Source organism: Nuphar pumila, chromosome 15 (genome assembly GCF_984573655.1).
Source record: "Nuphar pumila chromosome 15, dmNupPumi1.hap1.1, whole genome shotgun sequence".
Taxonomy (NCBI): domain Eukaryota; kingdom Viridiplantae; phylum Streptophyta; class Magnoliopsida; order Nymphaeales; family Nymphaeaceae; genus Nuphar; species Nuphar pumila.
In genome coordinates, this window is record NC_143263.1 from 8,250,319 (window position 1) to 8,268,842 (window position 18,524).

General features: G+C 39.1%; 2 pseudogenes across 1 annotated transcript; both read left to right on the forward strand.

Moving 5' to 3' along the window:
• The first annotated feature begins 2,807 nt into the window (after positions 1-2,807).
• On the forward strand, positions 2,808-4,763 carry LOC149814371 (UDP-glucuronate 4-epimerase 1 pseudogene; annotated as a pseudogene). The gene is made up of 2 exons (XR_016427847.1): positions 2,808-3,037; positions 3,122-4,763. The product of XR_016427847.1 is annotated as a UDP-glucuronate 4-epimerase 1 pseudogene (transcript).
• Positions 4,764-15,943: 11,180 nt separating this feature from the next.
• LOC149814372 (pentatricopeptide repeat-containing protein At2g03880, mitochondrial pseudogene) lies at positions 15,944-18,265 on the forward strand (annotated as a pseudogene).
• The last annotated feature ends 259 nt before the right edge of the window (positions 18,266-18,524 follow it).

Below are 18,524 nucleotides of genomic sequence, written 5' to 3' on the forward strand. Positions count from 1 at the left end.
AAACCTACATCTTTGTGTTGGTCGACATTATCAATGATGGCTATCGTGATAAGACATGATAAAGCCAACTTTACTTTTATACTCACTTAAGAGAATTGAACTTGCATCTTCACTCCCCCATTCCGTTTTACCATAAAATGTTATTCTATTAAAAAAAACATCCTTTAGAATCTTGTTCTGACCAAGCACACAAATCTTACATAATCATTAAGAACATGGCCTTCCTTTCTTCCAAAGTTAATAATGCTACCTGTTACTATTAAAGAATAACCACTAGATATTACTGATAATTGACTTTATATAAGAAAACTACATGCGTAATAGAATAATGGAGTGAAATTAACATAATAAATAAAAAATTATCAGGTATGATGAGTGGAATATCCTTTCCAAAATAAAATAATTTGAGGTCAAATTTCGACTTCCCGTACTCAACCGGGGGACCTTTAAGGGTCCGACAGGTCGTGACTCGCTAAAAGCCGGACCTGGCTCTTGTTCAGTTTGAGCTTGGCCCAAAACTTATCAGGCTGGGTCCAAGTTGGGCCCTTTAAGCCTGATTAGTAATGGGTTGAGTTGGGTCAGTTTCTAACCCTATGTCCACCTACCTGTTTACTGATTGAACCAGGTTGGGTCCAATATCTATCCGGCACTTCAGTGAATAGCTCAAAGCTGACCCGTTTCTGATTGAGTATCAGCTACCCATTGGATACCAGACCCGATGCCCAATTGCCCATCTAATATGGGTGCTAAAAGAAAGAACGGCCATAAGGTGATAGACTTTTGAGCTCTTCAACTCTATGCAGTTTGCCGTCATTCTCTACGTAATCAGGACATCTAGGATGCACCACAATGCACAAGGATAAAGGAAACTCCACAACAACAAATTGACTTTATATATATATATATATATATATATATATATATATATATATATATATATATATATATATATATATATATATATATATATATATATAGCAAGCGGGGGTGAAATTTTTTACATGGGTTTAAAGTTCATTTTGACAGTAGTTTTTTTATTTTTGCAAGTTGGGGTTAGGTAGATCCCTACGAGTTATACAACTATACCATTGGGGTTTGAACCTGAAACTTTCCAATACAAGGTGACGTGCACTAGCTGCTCCTACCAGATAAGCCGAGCCCCCATTGGTCATTTTTGTAAGGCGCTTGCAGAACAGCGAACCCGAGGTTAGGGATGGCAGTGGACCGCAGAAAAGCGAGGCCCCGTCTTGTCTTGCCGTGTTTGGACAGAGGATGAAGGTTAAAATCAAAACCCGTACAGGGATGAACTTATGCTTTCTCCCGCCTCGCCCCATCCCCGATCCCTGATCCCCGTTAGTAAAATGTTAAAATACTCTTTAGGGATAACAGTGGACTGAGGAAAAACGGAGCCCTGCCCCGCCTCACCCCGTTAGAACAGAGGATGAAGGACATGAAATCGGGATGGAGGTTAAAATCAAAACCCATGCAAGGATGGAGACGGGGATGGAGGGCAGAATTTTGAGACGGGGCAAGGGTGAAGACCTTGTCCCCCAGCCCTGCCCCTGTCCACTGCCATCCGCCATCCCTACCTGAGGTCGAAGCTTGCACTGTTATGCAATGAATCGTCAAGTGCAGCCCTCTTTCACAACTCTGCGCTTCCTATAAACGAGAAACGAGTTTTCTTGGGCTTTCCACTTTAGAAGCGTGCTTCCGCTAGAAACTATGATTTTGAAACTTTATCAAGATGACAGGATATCATGAATTTGAAACCCTTGAGAGTGTCTTGGTGCAAGGTTCAAACTGAGTGTACTCTTTGATAGACAGGGAACTTCAAGGCTTTTACCAACCGGATTCCTGTCAACGTGCGGTTAGTGAATTTTTGGGGAGAGAGAGGTACTTCCCTTGGCCTAGCAAAAGAAAAACAAATTTTCACCATGGAAAGTGAATCGGCTGTTTGCTATGCTTGGGAAAGTCGAAGAAAGTTGCAGCCCAGTGGTAATTTTTATGATAAGCAGTAGTTTTTTCCTGTTGCAGACATTCTTTTGAGGGTCGGATTGTTTCCAAGCCCGTACTGTAATGGTGAAATTTAAAGCACAAGCAATCCACTTATGAATTTTGAATAAACACAACATAAACAACTACTACATACTCGGTTGTCTGTGAAAAGTTATACACATAGTTGATATAATTGGTTTCTTCCTAGTTAGTTATTTTTTTTTATAAGCGTTGTTAGCTAATTAATTAATTGACCCACCTCATAATCTGGCCACAGATTATAGAAAAAAAAAACTCCCCATTGCATCATTAAAAAATCTTAATAATTTGCACACCAAACACTTTTACAAAACCCAGCAACATGCTAGGCGCACCTTAGCACGTGATTAACAATAATATCACCCAAGTTTAGTCCATTATCGGTTGAGAGATCTTCATTTGTGCTTTTAGACTTTAATGATTCCTCCAAAACTTATCCTAAAAAACAAAAAAATGATCCCGCGTTTTTTCCTGTAAATCTGGAATACGATAGATGGATACTGGATAGGAAAGTCTGAGGAAAATAAAGATACACGTAAGAGAGGGAGAGAGAGAGAGAAAAAAAGGGGTATGGGAAAATAAAGATACACGTAAGAGAGAGAAAAAAAGGGGTATGGGAAAATAAAGATACACGTAAGAGAGAGAAAAAGGGGGTATGGGCCCCATAGGATTCGTCCCATGGAAGCAACGAAGCGTCTCCAAATTTCAATCTCTCCAGTCCATTCTATAAAATGGCGAAACCAGAGGAAGAGGAAGGAAGGAAGAGAGAGAGATTCCCAATTTCATTACTGAACTGGACTCTTCCCTTCTTCACACTGTAGAGAGAGAGAGAGAGAGGACTCTTCCCTCCATGAACGACGAGGAGCATCCATATGGGCGCTTTGCATCTCTCCTCTGCTACTCGATCAATTAATGCAGATCGATCATTCGCAGAGAAAGCCGCAACGCTGTCCATCAATATGGTAACCGCTGAGATTCCGTAAGAAGGAAGGAGCACAAATCCGTGAGTGTCTCTCTCTCTCATCGACCACCGTCTCAATTGAGGGTTCAAACGAGAAACCTGAGATGGGTTTTGCTCCTCGCGCAGATCTGAGAAGTGGGTATCAACCGGATTCGCACTGAACCACCATTTTGGGGAGTAGAGGCATAACCATCACGACCACCACCACCACCACCACCACCACACCGAGTCTGATCCTGCAGAGGGGGAGAGAGAGATGCCTCATTCCGTGCAGGACAATTTCCCGTCGACGCCGGGGAAGGTGAAGATCGACAGGACGCATCACGGCTTCGCCCGCCAATTCACTCGGTCGGTCGCCTCTTGTTCCTCCCCGTGCCTCTTCTGGTTCTTATTCTTCTTCGTCTCCGCCATTCTCTTCGTCCTGACCAAGGAGGCGTTCGTTCACTTCTCCCCGCCCACCCACATTAAGAAGCCCGAGCGGAAGACTCTGGTTGTCCAACCGCATTTATGGGGACCCGATTGGGAGAAACAGGTGAGCAAGTCGTGCCAGAGGAAGCGAAGCGACGGATTGGTTGTTCTGGTCACCGGCGGCGCGGGATTCGTCGGCACCCACGTCTCCCTCTCGCTCAAGAAGCGCGGCGATGGCCTCGTCGGGCTCGACAACTTCAACCATTACTATGATCCCACGCTCAAGCGCGCCCGCCAGGCTGAGCTCAGGAAGCACGGCGTCTTCGTCGTTGAGGGCGACGTCAACGACGCCCTCCTCCTCGCTAAGCTCTTCGAGATCGTCCCCTTCACCCATGTGATACACCTCGCTGCACAGGCGGGCGTCCGCTACGCGATCGAGAATCCGTCTTCCTACGTTCGCAGCAATGTCGCCGGGCTAGTCACCCTGCTGGAGGCCTGCAAGTCGGCAAACCCGCAACCGGCATTCGTGTGGGCATCGTCGAGTTCGGTCTATGGATTGAATACGAAGGTCCCTTTCGCCGAATCTGATCGAACCGATCAGCCGGCGAGTCTGTACGCAGCGACGAAGAAGGCCGGTGAAGAAATCACTCATGTCTATAACCATATCTATGGATTATCGATCACCGGCCTTCGGTTCTTCACTGTATACGGCCCTTGGGGCAGGCCAGACATGGCCTACTTCTTCTTCACGCGAAACATTCTGCAGGGGAAGCAGATTGTGGTCTATCAGAGGAAGGATGGCCGGGAACTCTCGCGGGATTTTACCTACATTGATGATGTAGTGCGCGGGTGCGTCGCTGCCCTCGACATGGCAGGCAAGAGCACCGGAAGCGGCGGGAAGAAGAAGGGGAAGGCCAATTACAAGATATATAATCTGGGGAACACGTCGCCTGTTCGGGTGCCCATGTTGGTGAGCATACTGGAGCGCCACCTGAGAGTGAAGGCGAGGAGGAATGTGGTGGAGATGCCTGCTAATGGGGATGTGCCTTTCACCCATGCAAACATAACGCTTGCGAGTCTCGAGCTCGGTTACAGGCCCACTACTGATCTGCACACCGGCCTGAAGAAGTTTGTGAAGTGGTACCTGGAGTACTATGGATATAACAGTAGGAATAATCTGCGCCATCACTACCATAGCAGCAAACATCCACAATAGCAAATGGCAAAAGGAAGTGGATTCTTGATTGAATTAGATAAAGATTCTTTGCTTTTTTTTGTTCTTTATTACTTCATTTTCTTGTGTTCCTTCTCGATTTATACACTTGGTTTTAGTGCAAACAGTTGTTGCTTCCTATGACAATTTGTGGGTCTTCTGTCTTAATTTGGTTCGTGTGCATTTCTCTGTCATAGGATGTACATCATATACATACTCTGTATAGTTGGTGTATAAAGCATAAATATTGGATTTTTTTTGGGTGGGTGGGTGGGTGGGTTTCTTCTCCTTGTTATTTCTACTATCATGTGTAAGGAATCATATTGATGTGGAATGAGGTACCATGAGAGAAGATGGGGGTCACACCATGTTCAGATTTTTGGTATTGCTTTTTCTCAAGAAATTCATGGGGAATAAGTATCTTTCCTTACAAGGTAAGCATTGTAATGATGACAGATGGTATGCAATTGCAACGACTTGAGTTGTATTCTGGTAGATGACTTCAAAATTCAAATCCATGTGTGTTTTTGTTGGCTTTTTCATATAAATCAATTGGAAGGGGACCAACAGCAGAGTATGGCTGAGATTTGAATTGGTACTATGAGACAAACCCCTTGATGTGATGGCCTGAGCGGCCCACTCAAGCTTAATTGGGGCTTCAAGTGGTATCAGTCAAGTACCTCTATCGATTTGTGATGCCATCATAGCTCACTCTTAAGTCACTGTACTCTTTCCTAAACCAAGAACTGATCCTTCATATCAATTGAATGGGATCACAATACAATTATATATTGCTTTGTTCCTCGTCTCTAGATTGCGGTCTTCTGCTACCACTCAAAAACGGTCTTGATAACTTTGTTTCTTACGGTATAAGATCTGATCTTTTGTTCTGTTGTATGATTCTTTCTGTCTGTATTTTTGCCTTGTTAGTGATGTTGAAACTGTTTTTGGTGTCATACGTCATCATCAGAAGGGGAGGAAACAGAAAAAGAAAAAGAAACAAAAACAATACAACGGTAGTAAACAACTGGACAAAAAACATTGGGAATCTCTGGCCAGTCTTGGGGACAGATGCTTGGCGTTCTGCTACAATATGACCGTTACAGACATGGTTACAAGGGTACCAAAAGAAATCGTTCATATAATAGAGCCCAAAATTTTCATTCGGGCTAAATGTTCATGAATCATATTATTAGACCATAATGGTTCCTATCTAATATTCCTTTCTTCTCTCTCAGAGAGATTCTCCATGCTGAGTTCAGTTTGATCATACCTAATCTGAAAGCCAGGTGAAGGATCAATTGTTATCTCATATCTGCATAACAATGAACCACGGTTCTTGGTGAGTGAATTTACAACTGTATCAATATTGTTTTATATATTGATTGTCATGAATACATCAACTCTGAAACCTCATTTCTAAGTTAGTGCTGTATCTAACATGATTCCTTTCCTTCTAAGGAAGCTAGTCTGCTAGATGCTCATCTAGAGAAGATCCTTTAATTATTTTTTATTATTTTTATTGTAAAAGCACTAATTTGGAAGTAAGATGCGTTGTAAATTTGGATACTTTTATATATTCTCTTTTTCACATGTAACCAGCAATAATGAATTGGTTTTGATATTTCTTTGTTTACTTGGTACTAAATATGTTGTTCAATTATTTTGAAACACCAATAATCAAGTTCTCTAATCCATTTGATCCAGCCAGATTTCATTGAGAAAGAACCTGTCCAATTTGCAACAGACAATTGGCCCCTTGCTGTTGGTTAAGATTCCTGCGCACACAAGACACACACACACATATATACAAGCATGCACACAATTTCCTCAATCTCCAATCCTTCGAGTTGAACACACCATGCCCAACCTAACATTGTGTGCATTGGAATTCTTTTACAAGGATTAAGTTCCTGAAATTCAATTCAATTCCAAACATCTAAATACACCCTAAACTAAATGGATCTAAGAAATCAGGGGAATGCAATGATTGGTCACACGTGCGATCATCTCTCATGGTTGAGTTTAAATATTAAAACTTCCCCATATTAAGCTATATTGGATATTTGGAGTTGTAATAATTCATGATGATCACAGCTCTTCATACGACTAGATATAATTTTCTTAGATGGATCTGTACACAATAGCCATGATAGGGTATGACAGATGCTGATCCGTACCGGATCCAATAGGATCTGATTTTGGCAAGAAAGAAGGTGGTCTGACTAAGAATTCAGGTAGGACAAATAGGGTCCGATTAACAGCGGTAGGACAAAGAAGGATTCGAATAAAAAAAAAGTTATCGCTGGATCCCAGATTCAATCAACTGTGCAGCTTACATGTAATTCTTATGCAGACACTCTAGTCGGATTTGGATTAGGATGCAAAACTCTAAACTAAATCCAAATTCGATTATTAATATGATGTTATATCCATTATTGGATCTGATTAAGTGGATTCAGATTCGGTTAGACATCTAACCCAACCATTGGCATCCCTACGTGCACCATACTAACAAATGGGACAGACCCAGGTTCGTTGTATGGTCATATGCAGTCCCAGGTAATGGTCCGAGCATCCATAGAGGAAGTCTAGCGGGAGAGGTCTAGCTTGTGGCTGAACTAGAGTTTTATACTTTTTACATTGAAAAATTGCATATCTTAGTCTCGGCAGTGGAAGGATAACAGATGGTTGCCCTCCTTCCTCGCTTGCTGAGCCTGTCCTTCCACGTGTGAACCACCATCCTTTATGCCCGAACTATTGCCATTAATTTTTCAGAAAATGACCGTATTGTACCACTAATTTGACCTGATTCCTTAAAACCTTATCATTTTTTATATTATCCTGATGTCCAAAATCATAAATATTCGACACTGTTATGACCCTTTTACCCTTCACAACTGTGAATTGAGACCTTATTGCGATAAAATTATACTGCCCGTCGGCTAGGTCTAACTCTCACTTAAATCCAGAATCACAGGTTTTTTATGCAAAACTCACAAACTCGCATAAATTTATTTGTGAATTTTCGGTAAAACTAAAACCACCAAAATCACAAATATCCTACGCTTTCACATATCTTTCACGATTTTGCATAAATTTATGTGTGAAACTCTACTTACCACTAAATTTGCAAATATCCTACTTTTTTACATATACTTCTAAAAATCACATAAATTTATGTGAAGCTTACTACTAAATTCGTAAATATTTTATTTTTTGCATATACTTTCAGAAATCACATAAATTTATCTATGAAACTTCACTTACTACTTACCATTAAATTTACAAATATCTATTTGCATATACTGGACGATCTCACATAAAGTTATTTGTGAATCTCTTTTTATTGTAAATATCATACTTAAATATTTGTAAACTTATGACCGATATGTGATATTTCTTATTTTTTGAAGATTTCTCTAATCATATATAAACTTGTTGTGGTCCCAACCTACTTATTTTTGCATAATTTTGAGCTTTTTTTATTGTTTGTCCCCAACTAGTGGTCTCCAACCTACTTTCCTTCCAGCAACTATTTTTAACTCATTTGCATATATCATACTTTTTCGCATATAAATTTTGAAATCTCATGAAGTATATTTATGAAAATCCTATTGATTGGCAAAAATCTGATAGTTTTGCAAAACTGTTTCTCTATGCATAGACAAGTCAATATGATTAACATAGAACTAAATACAATTGGTTCAGATAGCTTGAAGTTTAACAATTACAAAGTTGCATTCAATACATGGGCTTCATTACAAAGTTATAGTCAAAGTTTAACTTGATTCATTCAATTACAAAGTTTAACTTAATTCATCCAATTACAAATATAAGTTTAACTTGATCTATCACAACAGTGCATAATTGTTTACAACTCAACTAGCTGGACAGACTCTTTTGACACCTCTCTAACTGATTTCTTGGTCTTTTTATTGCTTTTTGCACTCTTAGAAGTCCTTTCCTTCATGTGCTTGTAGAACTTGATCATAGGATTCCTTATATCCGTAACATCTTGCTGAAAATAACCCTTTATTAGTAATAACTAACTACAACGAACATTTCAAACTAGTGAACAACTGACATATAAATGCATACCACAGTCATACTTGTAAAGTGTAACATCTAGCAAGTAAAAACATGTACATGTATGAAATAAGTTAACAAAAAAATGCAAAGTAATTACTCATTCTCTTGTTAAGTAATACCTTCCATGGTCTGCACTGTCCAATCTTTGTAACAGTCAAACCCAAATTGTGCTAAAAAAAAAACCTGCAACACATATGCACAAAAATAAGATAATAAACATACACAAAAAAGTGAATACATTATTAAGTTTTGTTATTGTACTATTTGTTTGAGGTTTTTATCTGCTAAACATATGTTTAACATAGAATTATACAACCTGAAGTCCTTTTCCTTCATGTTCACTTCTCAAAAAATTCAATGCTCGATGCTCCAGTGTAAAGGAATTAAGAGCTGCAATATAAATTTAGTGTATCATCATTGTGCATGTTAAAATTTATTTGTAAGTCATTGTGCAAAGTCGTGTAAAAACATACCTTGTTAGTATCAACGAAATGATGCATGATGTCATTGCTCTCCTATTAGTCAGCTGCTCCACCTCGCTGTCCTTTAGTTGCGATCATTTATTTTGAACAAACAAGGTTTACCAGTTACTTTGTATTAATTAGTAGTAAAATAATATAAACTTCATTTTTGGACTCAGAGAGAAAAATGAGATAAGGTAAACGGTCTTTGGCAATTTTTCTTTTTTTCTATCCTCATTATGAACCAGTTGGAGTTTTTCTACGAATCTTGCTAGTGGCAACAAAAGAACAAATAAAATAACGTGCAAACGTAATACAAAAATAAACAAAAGAACGTGCAAAACTAACACTTATATCACTTATCAAGAGACTTACTTTGCCAAACTCATATTCTTTAAGCTCTGGGGTGTTCTTTTTTATAGTTTTTCTTTCTTATTGACATGTTCTTAACAACAAAATAAATTATATATGATTAATATCAAATATACACACATGAATAGGGATGGCAGTGGATCGGGGCGAGAGTGGGGGATAAGGTCTCCACCCCCACCCCGTTTCAAAATCCAAACCTCCATCCCCGCATGGGGATGGATTTTAACCTTCACCCACCTCTATACCCATTTCATGTCCTCCATCTCCGGTCCAAATGGGGGCGAGGCAGGGCAGGGCCCCGTTTCCCCTTGGTATATAGTCATCCCTTGAAGGATTGGGGACGGGGCGGGGCAAGGCAGAGATTGAGACGCGGATGGGGCAGGGCGGAGGAAAGCATAAGTACATCCCCACACGGGGATATATTTTAACCTTCATCCCCGCCTCCATTCCCATTTCATGCCCTTCATCCCCGGTCCAAATGGGGAGAGGCAGGGCGGGGCCCTATTGTCCCCCGGTCCACTGCCATCCCTACACATGAACCCTAGCTATTGCTTATACTTGGTGTACGACCGACTGTTCATTATTGTTCAAACTTCGGGCTGTTTGAATAACTTTGTAGTGCAAGAACATGTACGCTATATAGCTCAAACTACCTAGATATACACACAAAGAAAAAATTAATTAAAAAATACTTGATCTATACATAAAGAAGCAATTAATTAAATAACACTAGATATACATACAAAGAAGCAATTAATTAAACAACATTATATACATATACATATTGTTATTCATGCTTCCGCCTGTTATGACTAACCTCACCACATACACTACACTTGTATGACACAATATTTTTGTGTTCTGTTATCTGTATATTAACCTTAGGTCGCTCTATTTTGTGAACCACTTTTGGTAGATAGACAACTATAAGAATAGGTGGAGCAATGTGTAAGACATTATTCATCATTGAGAAGAATGGATATTGATTATATACAGTTCGATATTATTCAACTGTGAAGAACTTATCGCAGAAATCTTCTAGTAGGTTGTCCTCATACAAAAGGTATGTGATCGCACGCTCGCGAGGAATCCCACTAATATGTCACTCTTTACAAGAGCACAAGCGCCTTTGAAGATCAACACTGTAACCGTGAGATCGGTTGTGGCTGAGATTGATCGTGAGCTTCTTATCATTGTCAAAGTCAATACACTAGTTGCACATGTATTTGTTGTGCTTTTTCTTCAGTTCCTCTAACTTTTTTTTTACCTTAAGCACCACAATGCCTATCATATGCTGCCCTACAATCTCTCATTTCTAAAAAAGTTTCATCAGCATGAGGCAAAACTTTTTCAATAAGTAGAATTAAGGGCTTGTCACGTATGACAAGAATCCACGAATTGAAGCTCTTCGCTATATTAGATGTTAAACAATCACATATTCTCATTGAAAAGTGACAATTATCCCAATGTTTCGATTCCAAGTCAGTGACAACATAATTGTATGCATCTATGCTTTGTTTCTTAATTTTGTTAAGAAAATAATTGCATTATTCTTTCCTGGCTGCTTGAGCTGCACTCCACCTAAGTGCACTGAGTAGTGAACCAAATTTCTTTAAAAAGTTCTTCGTCAAATGTTTCATGCAAAATCCAACATGACATGTAAGTCATATGTGAGGGATAACATACTTTAAACTAGAATATCTATATGAGATAACTATCAATACTCCTCTCTCTAAACTCATCGAAGTGTATAAATTCGTGTTTTAGACGTTCTAAAAACCATATCCATGAATCATTGGACTCCTTATCAATAACTGAAAATAGTTTCAAAAATATCTTACCACAAGGATCAATAGTATGAGGCAATAACAATATACCCGCATATCTTTCTTTTAGAAATGTGTCCTCTACCATAAGAACTAGAGGGCATTCTTTTAAAAACCCATCGATGTTTGGTCGAAAGGATAAGAATATATACTTAAATTGATCTTTCCGATCGATCATAATATATCCTATCAATCATCGGTTAGCCTTCATCAAATGATCCAAATAGGTGAAAAAAATCTTGAACAACTCTTTGATTGAATCATATAATGCAACCTTAGTGTGTTTTTATCCATGCCATGCTTGTTTATAAGTAACCTTCATACCTTCCTTACGACTGATGTCATTCATGATTTTTCTTAGAGTTATCTTCAAGTTAACACCTGAAATCTACTTGGAATACTCTTTCTTCACTACAAGGTTGTCTAGTGATTCACCACATGTATGTTCACTATTATACCTCTTCACTTGAAAGAAACATGATTCACGTACCTTTATACAATAGATCTTCTTGGGGCAATCAACTGTCCTATGAACGTTCTTCTTCATGCATATGACATTGGTTCTATTATTGCAACTCATTAATATTTTTACTTTATAATTATTTTTTATCACATGATCTTTCAAATACTCGTGCCAATGCTGCAGATCATTAAACCTTTTGCTAAACGCAATTTCTCGATTGTTTGAGTGTGTTGATAGCCATTGAAATTGTTCACAATCATTAAGCCTTTCATTATAGAATTATTCATACAAATCAGATATCTCTGCTTCAAGAATTTTTAATTACTCTTCATTGTATGAGAACCCATTAAACGAGAACCAAGGGTTCACATTCTTGAATGTCATTGGTGCATCACTTTAACCCATCTTAATTTATCCCATGTCATCAATGTCTTCATCCTCACTTATCGATATGGTGTACTCTTCATTTGATTGTTCACTATCAACATGATCACTGTTACCATTAATTGATTATTTAGTTGCACCAACTAAATCAAAATTCATTGTATCTATCACTTTATTTGCTTTCATGCCTACATCATTCCTGTATTTTCAATATTTAAGATTAACCATCAAAATATCATATTCATTATCACACTTACATCTCAACCATAAATTACATCAAAATTATAACTTGTACCTAGCATTGTCGTATGCCCTAAAAGGCTGCATGTTAGTCAGATTATTGCGATGAAGATCACTGACACTTCTTTACCCACGTGGTTTAATATCCTTTGCAGTGATCCGTTGATCATGTATAATGTCAATATCAATATCGTCAATTGTTTGTGATATTTGAATAATTAGCAAAGGACTTAGCTCGATAGATGGTGCCTGAAATACATATACATTCTCCACAAGATTCACATTATTTCATTGATCAACTGCTATTTCATTAACTTTACATACTTTCAAGTAAACATCATCACTAAATAACATCGATTTTACATTATCATCATCTTCAACATCTATTCATATTTCTTGCTTATTTAAGTTTGGAGAATAACTATATCAGAGGCTCAATAAGTATGCCACATATTCGGTTCTATGAAACATCAAAGCGCTAAATTTCTTAAATATAATATTTTTGGAGACCACTATAGTTTTCTAAATAGTACAATCAGACCTACAATAGCATACTTTAGCCTTTTCAAATGCCATCATTGTTTGCCTACAACAACTACTATACTGTACTTTAGCCCTTTCGATGCTTATGCACAGTGAACCTTAGCCCCATTACACCAATACATGAATAACAAATTTTAACTAAAAGACAAGCAAACAATCATAAATCATCTACAATAATATATATTTTTATAAAAAAACCGTAAACATATTAAACCCTAAACGATAAGTTTGGTGGCTGGGAAGTCGATGGCAGTACAAGAAAACATTCAAAAAAAATGCATAGCAACAACAAAACACAAATACACCTGGGGATATTTAATGATCGCAAGTTGGATTCGTTCACACCCCTGATTGTAGGTTGCCATATTAAACATAAATACACATGGGGATACACATGTATATATTGCATGAAACTCACCTTTCGAACCTATAGATGGGGAAATCGATCACAAGGATGAAACCTTAACCTCCTCAAAATGCAGGAATTGTTGAAAGGGTTCTACAGAGAAGTTTTTTGCAAACACAAATGTGAAGAAGAAACCCTCAAATAAAAAATGAGTATATAATGATTCGATAGAATCATAAATATTAAGAAAAAACACATAATAAAACTTTTGCAAATATTTAAGTAGGAGATTTGTGATTTTGTTGTTTCCCTTTGAGTAGAGTTTCACACATAACTTTATGTGATTTCGGAAAGTAAATGCAAAAAAGTAGGATATTTGCTAGAGGAGTTTCACAAATATATTTATGTGAAATATTGGCATATATGAGAAAGTATAGGATATGCACGATTTTGATGGTTTCAGTTTCACCAAAAATTCACAAATAAATTTATGTGAGTTCGCGAGTTCCGCATAAAAAACACGTGATTCTGGATTTAAGTGAAAGTTGGACCTAGCTAACAGGCAGCATAATTTTATCGCAATAAGAATTTACAGTTGCAAAGGGTAAACGGGTCCTAATAATGTCACATATTTGTGATTTTGGACATCGAAAGAATATAAAAAATTGTAGGATTTTTAGGAAATCAGGTCAAATTAGTTGTACAATACAGTCTTTTTTTTCATACTTTACTTTGATTAGAATGACTCACAATTAACACATCAAATAATAGTTTTTTTTGTTCATCATGGTGAAATTTAGAGGTGGTCTGCCTTAGCCTCTCAGCTATGTCCCAAAAGAGTGGAACCGAGATTTGAAATTCAAGTGATAATATTGGATCCAAAAAATATAGAAGAAAAACAAGCTATTTACATGTAGAAAATATGATTGGATTTTGATTCAGATTAATTCTAGATTCAAATTAAAATACTAATATGAATTCGAAAGTAATCCGATTGAACAAATCCACATATGACTCGAATGCACATTTAAATTTTACTTAAAGGATCCAAATCCGAAAATAATATTCTTACTCGAATCAGATATTTGACTATATCCGATTCATTTACATCCCTAATGTGATGTCCCGATACCAGAAAGATGATTGCAAGTCGAGCTAACCATATATGATGGCCATTTTTGCAAGTCAAGGGCTAATCATAAACTTAGTCTTAGGGATGGCAATAGACTTGGGGATAGGGATCCGTCAGAACCCGCTCCATTTGCAATGGGGATGGAGGTGAAAATCAAAACCCGTGCAGGGATGGATGGACTTACTCTTGCCCCTGCCCTGCCTCATCCCGTTAATGAAATTACTAATATACTCTTATGATATTATAAAATGACATTTAAATCATATATATATATATCTAACCCTAAGTTCCTACCTCCTAACCTTAAAAATGGATCCCCTTTCTCTCCTCTCTCCTTTCTCTAAGGGTTTTAAAGAAGGACCATTTAAATCCTGTACTGGAAAAAAATGGAGATCCATCCAAACACGCCCTATTTGAGGGCGGATTGAGGACATCAAACGAAGAATGGACCAGGGATGTAGGTGATAATCAAAACCCACCACGAGGATGGATCCACGCTATTGCTCTAGTCGTACTTATAACAAATCCTAATGATAATGGTAAAAAAAAAGTAAAAAAATCAAACTTATTCCTCTAAGGTATTGCCATTAAATTCAATTTTACAATAATAAAAATTGCCATATATTTCTCATAAGGATAAAGTCATGTAATTTTCATTATATTTCCATTCTAATGGAGATTTAAACAGCCCTCATTATGTTATGTACTGTTTAGAATATCATCTTCCTTGTCACTTAGATTCGGCCCGATACCGGATCCAAACGGTTTATTCAGATCAGAGAAAAATGTGTATGCAATCAAATGAACCCACTAGATTCATATTTACATGTTAAAGAGTAAAATCTAATCAGATCTAGAAACAAATTCAAATTCAGCTGTAAACAAACTAAGAAACTGAATTTAACAAGTTTTTCCAATCGGATCTACAATCTTTTCCGGGTCCAACTAATAAATTTGGGTTGGACAAATATCTGTTCAAACTTCTACACGTCCCTAAAGGATTGCCAAGCTTGCAAACTCTATGAAATGTATGAAAGCAGAGCAAGGAGCCTATTTTAGTCCATATCCAAAGTGTTTTCATTTTGGATTCGGGTGGGATCCACCTTCCGAACCCCTTAAGTCAGAACTCAGAACCCTTCCGTATTGTGCTGGAACCAGCACAGTATCTGCAACCCCAGAGACCATTTGAATGGCTTCTCTCTCATCCCATTATCAGCCACACCTGACCAATTCCTTCTCTGCACAAGAATTCACCATCTCCAGACCTCAACAAGGAGCGAAGCCCCATAAATCCTCTCTTTCGCAACGCTACCACCCAATAAAACCATCACCAACATCCCCTCTCTCCTTTCAAACATGGAACTCGCCTCCCATTTCTCCAATTCCGAGAAAACCCCTATTTCCGGAACCCCTCAATCTCTTCATTCACGTGCTCCGTTCCGGAGAACGACTACCTTCTCCATCCGCCATGAGAGCCATGATCACGTCCTGTCTCAGGCTCTACGACCCCGAATTGGGGACGCAGATGCACGGTTTCATCATCAAGACGTTTGAATTGAGCTCAGATGCCGTTATCGGCACCGCCATGGTCGATTTCTATTCGAAAACCGGTTCTATCGATGCCGCAGCCAGAGTGTTCGACGGCATTGCGGAGAGAGACGTGGTGGCATTCACGTCTATGATGGCGGGCTTCAATCGGGCGGGAGAATTCGGAGAATCCCTCCTCCTGTTTGTGGAAATGCTCGAAAGCTCGGCAGAAGCAAACGAGTTCGCGTTCTCGGCCGGCCTTACTGCTTCTGCGGGGATCTCGGCTCTTGAATTGGGGAAACAGATTCATGCCCACGTCGTGAAATCGTCTTTGCAATCCAATTTGTTCGTCGGGACGTCTGTGGTCGATTTGTACGCGAAGTGCGGGGAATTGAGATGTGCGGAGCGGGCGCTTGCGGCGATATCTGATCCAACTGTTGCTTCATGGAATGCTTTGATTTCGAAGAAGGTGGTGGGGGAGGAAGCGGTGAGAATTCTGTCGAGAATGCGTGCCTCCGATGTGAAACCCGATAGTGTGACTTACGGGCGCTTTGTTAGAGCTTGTTCTTGTAGTCCGGACTTGGGCAGGCAACTTCATGGATTGGTTTTGAAGCAGAGTTTGCAGATTGATACGTTTGTTGGTGGAGCTCTTTTTGAAGGTTATGTGAGTTATGGATGGATAGATGAAGCACACCAGGTGTTTGATGAAATTCATGAACCAGATGTTATGCTGGTTAATGTGGCTATTCACGTCTGCGTGGAAAATGATAAGTGCATGGATGCTTTTAAGGTATTCCACAAGGCTATGTGCATGGGTATTGAACCTGATGAATCCACACTGACCGCAGTTTTGAAGGGGACTGGAGATTTGTGTCATGGAAAACAGCTACATGGACTAGTTGTCAAATTTGGGTTGTGTTATAGTTCATCGATTGCGAGCTCGTTCGTTAACATGTACTCTGAATGCATGTGTTTAGATGATGCATGCAAAGTGTTTAGAGGGATATCTTACCCGGATGTAGTCTTGTGGACAGCAATGATCACGGGCCTATGTCAAAATGGAGAGAGCTATCAAGCTCTGCAACTTTATGTCCTCATGCTGTTTAGACAAGATGAATGTTTGAAGCCCAACATCTATACATTCTCAAGTCTTCTGCGTGCTTCTGCTGGTCTTGCTTCTGTGGAAGAAGGAAAACAGGTCCATTGTCACATCATTAAATCCGATCCTAGTGCTGATTATCATGTATTTGTTGCTAGTGGATTGATTGACATGTATGCGAAGAGTGGATTTATATCGGATGCTTGTCAAGTTTTTAATAGAATGCGAGAGCGTGACTTGGTCTCTTGGAATGTCATGATCATGGGCCTGGCTCAACATGGACTTGCTGAAGCTGCACTGTCAACCTTTGAGGATTTGTTGAAGTGCCCCAATTTGAAGCCTAACCATATCACCTTTGTGGCAGTTCTTTCTGCTTGTAGCCATCGCGGCCTGGTAGATGAGGGGTACTGCTATTTTCGTTCAATGACTCATAATCATGGCATCCAACCAACCACAGATCATTTTGCCTGTTTGATTGACCTTTTTGGCCGTGCAGGCCATCTTGACAGAGTCCAGAGACTGTTGGAGAGCAATGAGTTTGAACCTAATGAACTGATATGGTCGACATTGCTTGGGGTCTGCAACGTCCATGGTAACATAGAGCTCGGCGAACATGCTGCCAAGCAGATGATGCAGTTGAATCCAAATGATCCTGCAACTTACATATCATTATCAAACATTTATGCTGCTGTGGGGAGATGGGAAGATGTCAATAAGGCCCGAATGTGGATGAAGATAAATGGGGTGAGAAAAGAACCGGGCCAGAGTTGGTTGAGGGTAAAGGGCAAGACCCATGTTTTCTTCGCAGAGGACAGGATGCATCCCCAAATACCTGAAATCACTTTAGAATTGGGAAGCTTGATGGGAGTGATAAAAGATTCAGGATATGTTCCGCAGTTAGAATATGCATTGCACAATGTGGATGAGGAAAGAAAGAAAGAAATTCTGTCTCACCATAGTGAGAAATTGGCCATTGTGTTTGGGCTCATGAATACGCCGCCAGGTACCACCATTAGAATTTTTAAGAACTTGAGAGTATGTGGAGATTGCCACCAGGCAACTAAAGCTATATCTAAGGTGAAGAATAGGGAGATCATAATAAGGGATTCCCGTCGCTACCACCATTTTATGGATGGCTCATGCTCATGCGGAGATTTCTGGTGACAGTCTCTGCTGAAGAAATGCATATGGGCACCAGAATTCAGTTCAAGTTCATACAGTTTTGTGGAGATATGTGAACTTCCATATATTGTATTATACAGGATTGTACATTAATTCATGGGATCACGTTCAGAAAGCAAAATAAGCCTCACAGATTGCATTGCTTGCAGACGGTGTATACAATCTTTTCAAATCTCTATTCTGGTTCTTTTTCTTGATTGATCCTCTTGGTTAATATGTTATGAGCATGTCCTCATACAGG